Source organism: Henckelia pumila, chromosome 2 (assembly GCF_033568475.1).
Source record: "Henckelia pumila isolate YLH828 chromosome 2, ASM3356847v2, whole genome shotgun sequence".
NCBI classification, from domain to species: Eukaryota; Viridiplantae; Streptophyta; class Magnoliopsida; order Lamiales; family Gesneriaceae; genus Henckelia; species Henckelia pumila.
This window is the reverse complement of record NC_133121.1, coordinates 13,456,856-13,468,392: the sequence shown is the minus strand read 5'-3', so window position 1 is coordinate 13,468,392 and position 11,537 is coordinate 13,456,856.

Below are 11,537 nucleotides of genomic sequence, written 5' to 3'. Positions count from 1 at the left end.
AATACTTTTATGAAATTTTTTATATTTTTCTATTATTTATTGTCCAATTTTACAAGTATCAAATTGAATGTCTTAATTAAATGATAGAAATTTTCACTTTTTGAATAATATTTATGACTTTAATTTAATATTTTTTTCTCGAAATTTTTTTCCCCATACTTGGCCAATCAAGTTGAGTTATTTGAAAACAGTAAATTTTATTTTTTTTCAAATTTTGATGAGAAATATTGTGATATCTTAGTGATTTCATATAACTATAATTAGTTTAATAATTTTCTCTCGAACTTTTCTTTGTGTACATGGCCAATCAAGTTGAGCTTCAATTTTTTTAAAATAATATATATTGTTGTATGCAATCACAAAGAGATCACAATATTTCTCATCAAACTTTGAAAAATTAAAATTAAATAATATATATTGTTGTATGCAATCACTAATGAAAAAATATTACTCGAAACGAAAAAATTATATATTGTTGTATGCAATCACTAATGAAAAAATATTACTCGAAACGAAAAAATTTATATCATATAATTAAGACACTCAATTTAAATCTTGTAAAAAATCATTAAAGTATTTTTTTTAGCAAGACAAACAATTGTGTTTTGAAAAAAATAATTTTTAGAAAATTTTGGGATAATTTCCTAATTTAACAAAAGCATGTAACTGTTGCGAAATTTTACGCTCGCAAGAGCACGGTTGTCAAGTTTTAGTAAAGAATGAGCAAAGTGTCGATCCCACGAGGAGTAATATGACAATATTCAATACTTGTAATTAAAATAGTCCTAATTTTATTTAGAAAATTAAACTTTAAAGATTTGATGAAAAATTAAATAAATAGTAGAAATTATCAAGCTCACGCACACACAATTCTTAAAAGATTATCAATCAAAAAAAAATGGTCTAGAGGTTTTTATTTCATCTGGTCTCGACAATATTCATTCCTAAATAATCCATTTCATGAATTTCTTTCAATTAATAACCAAGAACACTTAAATTATTCTATTTCCCTCTCCCGAGAAACAAATAGAGTATATCGACTACAGTTCAATTTTAATATCCCTATTAAAAATCTAGCTGTAATGATATGTGTAGCACGATTTTCCTTAAAGGTTCTATTAAAGTTATATACTCTCTCGAGCAATACAAAAAACTAATAGTGTAGTTTCTATTGATCCTATTTAAAATCCCCTCTTCCGAGTGCCGGATTTTAAATAAATATAACAAATCAATTTATGGCCAGTAAATTGAGAAGACATTCAATTTTAGAAACACAATTAATCTGCAAAAATTCAATTCAATAAAATCAAAGATTCATGAATATGTCTCAACCAGGCTACATCAACCTCTAGACTAGAAAAGTTTAGTTCATACTCAAATTCATAACCAACCAAATCATGTTTAATAATTCAAACATAATTCCACAATCAAAAGAAAATAATAAAGATGAAATAACAAATCCGTAGTGTTTCTTCCGTGTCCGGTTGAAAAGCTCCGTCTTCGTTCCAAGTATTCTTCAAATCACGATCACCAAAATCTCACAAAACTATGCTCTCAAAAGTGTTGTGTGTATGGCAGCTAGATAGATCCCCATATGACCCAGAAAAACTCTTTTTATCTGCCCTAAAAATCGTCCAAGATAAGCCTAAGAAAAACCCAAAAGTTTTCATAAAAACTCGGACTCTTCAATTCTGAAAATACGACGGCGCGGGCACTCAATAACACGCGCGGGCGCGCCTTCAGTTCGCAAAAACATTCTTCAAAATTCCCCAGACGGCGCGGGCGCGCCTCTTCCTAGTACTTTCTCCCTAATTCTTCTCAGTTGGCGCGGGAGCGCCTTCTTCTGCGCGGGCGCGCCTTGTCCTCGATTTTGGCCTTTTTCTTCTCTTTTTCAACTCTTGATTTTTCCTTTAAACTCCCATCTTTTAGGCATAATTTCACTTATCTTCATCAAAGTCCATTATTTCCTACAACTACAAAAACAACAACAATTCACGCAATATCTACCGATAAATCACAAAAGTCAAGTAAAATCATATACAAATTAAGTGCACAAAATGCACTTATCAAATTTCCCCAAACTTGAACTTTTGTTCGTCCCGAGCAAAACTAACACAAAACCCAAAACTCATAACACATATGCATCAACAAAAACCATCAAGAAATACTATGGATTAATGGTCTTAGCGTTAATTTCCAAAAACAATTCAAATCCAAACATAATCAACCTACTAACACTTGAAAAATTGTTTATCAAGAAAAACAGCTCAACCTTATAAACTCATAAACTCCGCAACTCACATTTCAAAATACTCTTCTCTAAACTCAATTCAAAAATTCACAGATCATGAGAACTTTTCAAGGTAGCACAGGATCAAAGTAAGGGTATCCAATCAAAAACACTCACAATAGGTAATTCAAATAAAACCAGTGTGTGCGTGTTTCAATAAAAAAATTCATACTCATTAAAAGTGTCAATCGACAATCCATAGGCTAGACTCTCGCAACCCCTCTCTACTAGTATATTGGGAAACTGTGACTCGGTCAATAGGACTTAATCGGCTTATAATATGAGGTATGGCTCATGGCTATAAACGAAGGAATAAGAATTCAAAAAAGAGAGTAAATAATGCTCCATGTCGAATTTTCACTCCTTTTCATTCACACTTTTCACTTTTTCTTCACCTCATTGATTTTTTCATTCTTTTCTTTTTCCACAACATTTTTTTCTTTCTTTTCTCAACTTTTTTTTCTTTCTTTGTTTCTTTTCACTACTACCTTCTTCTTGTTCAATTTTTTTTCATCACACCATTCCATATTCACAAATATAAACTAGGAGCACATAAAATTCTAACGTTCAAATTACTCCCTTAAAGGTAAGAAATAGTGTTTAGGCTATTCATAGGTAGTAAATGTAGGACCTTGAAACGATTTTGAATGGGGGTTTGTCACACGTTTACACGCATGTCATTCGCTTTTCAATAAAGCTCAAACAAGATACTAGGGAAAACATGCATCAATAGGTAGCTTGAAAGGCACAAACGATTTTCGAAAAAATTGCCTAAATAATTCCTAATCATAGCTATGCCCGTATTTCGTCTCGAGGGGTGTCTGAACTAATTCTAGACAAGTCTCAATCCACAATTAAATCATACAAAAATTCCAATCAGTGCAGAATAAACATTCATCAACAGTAAACGATGATTTTCAACAAAATCTCAGCATGTACCTCAAGTACTCATATAATTCGTGAAAGCTTAAAAGGCAACTAGGGATAAAAAAATTTCAACAAAATCTGGCCCAAAAATCCAAACAATGCCTCAATCATCTCTATGTTTGTATGTTTCAAGATTCAGATGCAAGCACAAATCACAGAGTATATAAGAGTTCAATCGTTCACTTGGTTCCATAAATTCAAAATTTTGGTAAGATAGGTAGACAGTCATGGATTTCAGTTACACAACAAAAATTCTAACATCATTGGCCATCTTTCCCTTTCATTCTTGATTTCTAAAAGAATTCACCAAAAACTAACTCACAACGCAACATAATGTCATCTAACCACCAATACAACACAATAATTCCTAAAAACCAAAACAACTAACAGAAAATCAACAAAACAAAACAAAAGCAACAAATTGTCAAATTTGACCACCCCTCACCCCCCCCCCCCCCCACAAACTTGGTACATTCATTGTCCTCAAGGAATAAAACAAGAAAACAGAAAGGACATGTACCTCAAACGACGACAGTCAGTGGTCGTCGCCATCACCAGCATCATCATCATGGGTAGGGTCAGAAGGGCCAAAGGTGGGTGGCCACTGTGGATACGGTGGGAACGGGTGAGTAGAACTAGCAGCATGCGGAAACTGATGGCTCAAAGAATCGGTGAAGCCCATCACATAATCCATAAATACACCAGTCTACTGCTGAAAACTTTGGAACTCTTGATGGTGCTGGCGCAACTCCTCCTCCAAAACAACAACACGGTCAGGCGCGACAGGGGTAGGAGCCGCAGGCCGGGGTGCAGGGCAACTTCTTGCGGCGGATCTCTCATTAAACTCTCTCCTTTCAGCTCGCTCTCTCTACTCAGAAGTAGATACCATCCGGAATGATGCATGACAAACAATAGGAGCGATACGTTTTTACAATTCTTCATTTGGGCTCCACTCCACCCCTGCCTCTTCACATAGATCAGTGATCAGTGCCGACAATACAAACCCACCAATCGTTTTACCAGCCAATATTCCTTGAATTGTTTCTTGGAAAATTAGCCCCAAGTCAATTGCTTTTCCCTCCAAGATACAATACACTAAAATAGCTAGTTCCTTTGTAACCTCATGCTCGTGATCTGTCAGTTTGAGTCGAGCACAAACAAAATTGTACCAGAGATTAGCGTCTGCAATCAGCTCAGTTTTCTTCAATTTTGAGGGCAACTGATCACGACCCAATCGCCACTCTGCTCCTGGAATACAGATTCGGCTCAAGATAGCCGCATAATCCACTTCATTGGTTTTGTACTCCACATACTCGTCATGGAACACTGGCAGAATGTTATACATGGTATTGATGGTATGAGCGTCAAAGGGAACCAACTTCCCATGAACTAGCACCTTGAATTGCATATGTTTTACCTTCAAGTTCGCATAGAATTCACGGACCAATGGGACAACTGCATCCTGTGGTGGCTTAGCAAATTTCTTCCATTGACGAGTGACCACAGCCCGATAAATAGTACTCATGAAATTATCATTCTCAAATCCCATTGACATGTCAAAACCACGCTCTGATAAAATATTCTTCCCTAACCAGCGTTGATTTTGCTCTTCAGCAGTAGCGTTCCAAAAACGCTGGGGTTACCGTATCATGATAGAAATAGATACAAGGCAATATCTTCAGCCTTTAATCGACAGAAATCCAAGTAATCCTCCTAGCGTCCTTGTGTAACTTGGTAAACACCGACCCGCTTCCAGAAGATTATGGGTAAGGAGATGGAGGCTTGATGTTTGAGAGGATGAGAAGGGATAGCCGAGTTGCGAATTAGGAGAATCAGAGGGACCGACGACATTAAGATGGAATAAGGAGGGAGAGAAGTAGAGAGAGGAATGGGGTCAAAGTGAAGAAAGGTAGGGCATGAAATCATCAAATATACGATTGAAAAGAAACGGGGCGGGCGCTCAGTGAGATAGGGCGCGCGCGCGCGCCTTTTTTTGCAGAAATAGGGCTAGCAGTCGGGGCGGGCGCTCAGTAAGATGAGGCGCGCACGCTAACTCTTCGCGAATTCAGAAATTTTATGGGACAACATGGCGCGGGCGCGCTGAAAGCTTGAGCAGGTGCGCCGTAGGCTCGCATTTTATGCTAGAATGGCATCAGGGAGAGCGCGGGGGCGCTGGTAGATGGGGCGGGCGTGCCATAGGCTCGAGATTCTTGAAAAAAATTCATCAAAAAGTATCAAAATTAATTCCAAAACTCACAAAAATAATTTATTAAACTGATAACCAAAAATAAACGAAAATTAAACTAATGTAAAGGCTAAAAACAAAAAAGTTTTGGTTGCCTCCCAAAAAGCGTTTGGTTTAGAGTCGTCAGCCCGACTTGCAATAGTGTTTATTTGGGGTCCTCAAGCAATGTGTTGGGCGCATGTTGTACTTCGTTGCCAAAGTAATGCTTACTCTCTGCCCATTCACCTTGAAAGTTCGTCCATCTGTACATCTCAGTTCGATGGCACCATGCGGATAAACAGCCTCCACGAGAAATGGCTCGGACCATCGCGATTTCAACTTCTCTGGAAATAATTTCAAACGAGAGTTAAATAACAAAAATTTCTGACCCGTTTCGAATTCCCTACGCACAATGTTTTTGTCATGCCACTTCTTTGTTTGCTCCTTGTATATCTTGGCATTCTCATGAGCTTCATTTCGGAATTCGTCCAATTCATTCAACTGTAATTTCCGCAAATCCCCGGATACTTCGAGATCCATGTTCAGCTTCTTGACAGCCCAAAACGCCTTGTACTCCAACTTCAATGGCAAATGACACGTCTTACCAAACACCAACCTATAGGGAGACATCCCAATAGGTGTCTTGAACGCAGTGCGGTAGGCCCAAATAGCATCATCTAACTTGATTGCCCAATTTTTGCGATTCGTCTTAACCATTTTCTCCAAGATTTGCTTGATTTCCCGCTTAGAGATCTCCGCCTGGCCATTGGTTTGGGGATGGTATGCACATGCCACCTTATGCCTGACACCATACTTAGTGAGCAAGGTAATAAAAATTTTATTGCAGAAGTGCGTACCTTCGTCACTGATTATCGCTCGTGGAGTTCCGAACCTTGTAAAAATATTCTTTTGCAGAAATTTTACTACAACACGAGCGTCATTAGTAGAGGTGGCAATTGCTTCCACCCATTTCGAAACATAATCGACTGCTAGTAAAATATAAGTGTAACCAAAAGAAGGGGAAAATGGACTCATAAAATCAATACCCTACACATCAAATAATTCCACTTCTAAAATATTTGTGAGGGATAATTCATGCATTCTAGATATATTTCTCGTTCTTTGACACTTATCGCATGATTTCACTAAGGTATAACTATCTCTAAACAACGTAGGCCAATAAAAACCTGATTGTAGTACCTTAGCAGCAGTCCGGGTTGCTCCAAAATGTCCTCCATATGGCGCTGAATGGCATTGTTCTAGGATTTCATGTGCTTTTTGCCCCGCCAAACATCTCCTAATTACTTGATCATTGCATCTTTTGAACACATAAGGATCATCCCACAGAAAGAACTTGATGTCATGAAAAAATTTCTTCTTCGGATGGATATTCAAATCTGGAGACATAGCACCACAAGACAAAAAATTAGCAATATCAGCAAACCACAGAATAAAGAAACTTATCTGAAAGATCTGTTCATCCGAAAAAACTTCTTTTATGCTTTCCTCCTCCTTTACTTCTTCTAGCTCCAGCCTCGACAAATGATCTGCAACCTGATTTTCGCTCCCCTTTTTATCCTTGATCTCAAAATCAAATTCTTGTAGGAGAAGAATCCACCGTATCAGGCGTGGCTTGACATCCTTTTTAGCAAATAAGTAGTGTATAGCTGCATGGTTAGTGTAAACAACTACTTTAGTGCCAATTAAATATGGACGAAATTTATCAAAAGCAAAAACTACTGCAAGCATCTCCTTTTCTGTGATAGTGTAGTTTTGCTGTGCAGCATCCATGGTGCGACTGGCATAATAGATGGCTCGAAATATCTTATCTCTCCTCTGGCCCAAGACAGCCCCTACTGCATAGTCACTAGCATCGCACATCAGCTCAAAAGGCTCCTTCCAATCCGGTACATCCATGATGGGTGCTGTGATCAACGCTGTCTTGATCTTCTCAAAGGCCTGCAAACAATCATCATCAAATATGAATGTAGAATCTTTTTCAAGCAAATTACATAGGGGTTTAGTGATTTTTGAAAAATCCTTTATGAATCGCCGATAAAACCCCGCATGGCCTAAGAAACTTCTGATACCCTTGATATTCTTTGGAGGTGGAAGCTTCTCAATGGCAACCACTTTAGCTCTATCCACCTCTAATCCATTTGATAATACTTTATGTCCAAGGACAATGCCCTCTTGAATCATAAAGTGACATTTCTCTCAATTAAGAACTAAATTCTTCTCTTGGCACCTCTGTAAAACAAGAGAAAGATTATGCAAGAAATGATCAAAAGAGGAACCAAAGACTGAAAAATCATCCAAAAAACTTCCATCACACCCTCCATCATATCTGCAAAAATCGCCATCATACACCGCTGAAAAGTCTTCGGTGCAGTACACAATCCAAAAGGCATTCTCCGAAAAGAAAACGTGCCATATGGACACGTAAAAGTAGTCTTCTCCTGATCCTCTGGTTTTATCGCAATTTGATTATACCCTGAATAACTATATAAGAAACAGTAATAGTAATAACCAGCAAGTTTATCAAGCATTTGATCAATGAAAGGAAGTGGAAAATGATCCTTACGAGTAGCTTTGTTCAACTTCCTATAATCTATACAAACTCGCTAATCAGTTACTGTACGTGTGGAGATTAACTCATTATTTTCATTTTAACCACAGTAATCCCACCTTTCTTAGGCACCACTTGAACAGGAGATACCCAACTACTGTCAGAAATCGCATAAATCACACCTGAATTCAACAATTTTAACACCTCTTTCTTAACTACTTCTTTCATGGCGGGATTCAACCGCCTCTGATGATCAACATAAGGGGTATACGACTCTTCCATAAAAATTTCATGCATGCAGATTGTTGGACTAATACCCTTAATGTCAGAAATTGATCATCCTAAAGCAGTTTTAAAATTTCTCAAGACTCTCAACTGCTTATATTTTTCGACTGCAGACAGATGAGCATAAATAATGACAGGACAAGTAGATTTCTCACCAAGGAATGCATAACATAAATGTGCAGACAATTCTTTAAGATCATGAATTTTAGCAGATACCTCATGTGCACTATTTTCCATTGCTTCAGATCTCTTAGTACTCACCATTTTTTCTTTTGGAGCTCCCTCAAAGAATGCTTCTTGTTCATGTAGCTCCCAATCTTCTTCCTTATCAAATGCATCATCCGCCACCAAACATCTCTCGAGTGGATCAGTAATTTTTGCACATGAAAAAGATTTATGAGAACCAATAACTTCAATACTTTTACATGTACTTACCTCGTTTGGTCCCCTCATGGTGTGATAAATATTGAAAATCACAGCTTCACCACCAACTCGAAGTTTAAACTCTCCCTTGTGGACATCGATTAACGCTCGTGCAGTAGCTAAAAAGGGTCTCTCAAAAATCAAGGGAGTTTCTTCATCCTCATCCATGTCTAAAATCACGAAGTCTGTTGAAAATATGAACTTGTCGGCTTTCATCAAAACATCCTCCACAATACCCCGTGGGTATGTGATACTTCGATCGGCTAGCTGTAATGTGATGGTGGCCGCTCTGACTTCTCCAAGATCCAAAGTCCTGTAGACAGAAAAAGGCATCAAATTTATAATTGCTCCTAAATCACATAAAGCTCTATTTACTTTAGAACCACCAATAAAACAAGGGATAGTAAAACTCCCTAGATCCTTAAGCTTTTGTGGCAACTTTTTCTACAGGATTACGCTGCACTCTTCTGTCAGATTCACCACTTCATTGTCTTGTAGTCTCCTCTTCTTAGACATCACATCCTTGATGAACTTGGCAGAGTTGGGCATTTGTTCCAAGGAATCTACAAATGGAATATTGATGTGTATCTTCTTGAAGATGACTAAGAACTTGGAAAACTGCTCATCAAGTGCTCTCTTATTGAACCGCTGTGGGTAAGGAAGCTAAGGCTTGTACATTGGTTTTAATTCAGATTCTTTCTTGGGCTCTTCAACAATAATTTCTTCAACCACTGGTTCTTCAACTTCCTTTGCTTTTTTCTGACCCCTCAATCTCTAAATTCTTACCACTTCTTAACTCTACCGCTTTGCATTGCTCTTTTGGATTCACTTCAGTATTACTGGGAAACTGCCCTCGATTATGATCCTTCAAAGCAGTTGCAAGTTGCCCAATCTGTGTTTCCATGGATTTCATCATAGCCCCCAAACTACACATATGTGTCTCCATGCTGTCAAGTCGATTCTCAGTCCTCGACATCCTCTTGCTAGATTCAGTGACAAATGTAGACACAACATCCTCTAAAGACGCTTTCCCTTCACCCTTGTTTGTATTGAATCCTGGAGAGGGATTCAGCACATTTTTGTTGTTGGCATAGGAAAAATTTTCATGGTTACGTAAGCCAGGATGATAAGTATTGGGCGAAGGGTTACCTAGATAATTTCCATAGCCTCTGGGATTTATGTACTGAGCTTCCTCAGGTGGATGAGATTCTTCTATGGCAACCGACACACCTGATGGATCTGCTATACTCACCTTATTCATCGCAGCAATCTGTGTAGTCAATGCAGATAATTGTGCAGTGATGAAAGTGAGAGGATCAACATTGTACACTCCCTTCTTGACTCTCATACGTTTAGATGGCTATTGATAACTATTGATGGTAATTTGTTCCAGCATCTCATAGGCCTGAATGGGGTCCTTGGAAAATATGGTACCACCAGCAGCAGAGTCCACGGACATTCTTGTAGGCGTGTTCAACCCATTGTAGAACAGCTCAATTTCTTCCCAATCTGCAAAATTATGATTAGGAAAACGCCTCAACAAATCTTTATACATTTCTCATGCCTCATATAGTTGTTCTGAATCATGCTGATGAAAGGTGTTGATCTCAATCTTCAGCTGGATGGACTTGGCCAGTGGAAAATACTTCACTAAAAATTTCACAGTCATGTCCTCCCAAGTTGTTATGCTTCCTAGCGGCAATGACTGCAACCAGCTCCGTGCCTTATCTCTGATCCCTGAGAGAAAAAGGAAACAAGCGTAAACGTATAATATCCTCAGAAACATCATTCATTTTTACCGTATCAGTAATCTCCAGGAAAGTGCGTAAGTGTAAGTGAGGATCAGCTGTGGCGCTTCCATTGAACTGATTCTGCTAAACCATGTTGATTAATGCCGACTTCAACTCCAAGTTGTTGGCATTTACCGTCCCTCAAGCAATTCCAGAATATTGAGTCTGGATCGTCGGTCTGAAGTGATATCTGATTGGCACCAAGGGAATTTCATTAATATTTTCTTCAGCCATGTTTTGTTGTTCTTCTCTACTTGCTCTTCTCAAAGCACGTGCAGTTCGTTCGATCTCTGGATCAAAGAGTAAATAATTCGCGCTTTGAGATCTTCGCATAAACTGCAGTTAAGAACAACATCAATTTATTAGTAATAATTCAAGCACAAAATGCACTTATCAGTAACCCTCTATATATGTAACACTCTATATATGTACATATATCATTATTTTTTTTCAAAATTATTACTCGACAACTAAATAGATTTTTTAATTCAATATTAAAAATATGATTTTCAGAGCATCTACAAAGGTCAATGGAGCTGAGCGATCAAGCCAACTTCATTGGCCCTATTCATTCTCACTAAAGGGCGACAAAACTTCACGAGGAAGTTTCTGCGTGCGGTGAAGTTGATGGTCTCCGCACGGAGAATCTTCGCACAGTGAAGCCCACCATCTTTTTTTATTTTTTTAAAAAATAATTATGAACGGCCAGATTGATCTGGGCGTTATAAATATTATTTTAAATTAATTTAATTTTTTAAAAAAAATGAAAAAATGTCTAATTTTTTTTAAAAAAAATTTCCAACATGTCATTTTTAATTATTTGTACTTTTTAATCATGTGTCATTTTTAATTATGTGTATTTTTAAAATTGTGTGTGTGTTCTTAATTCAATTGTGTTATGTTTTGAAAAATTATGTGTAAGTTAATATTTAATTATGTGTAATTGTATTTTTTTTTTCAATTATGTGCAATTTTTAAAATTTTAAATTTAAATACAAATTTATTAAATTGAGTAAAAAAACTTTATAG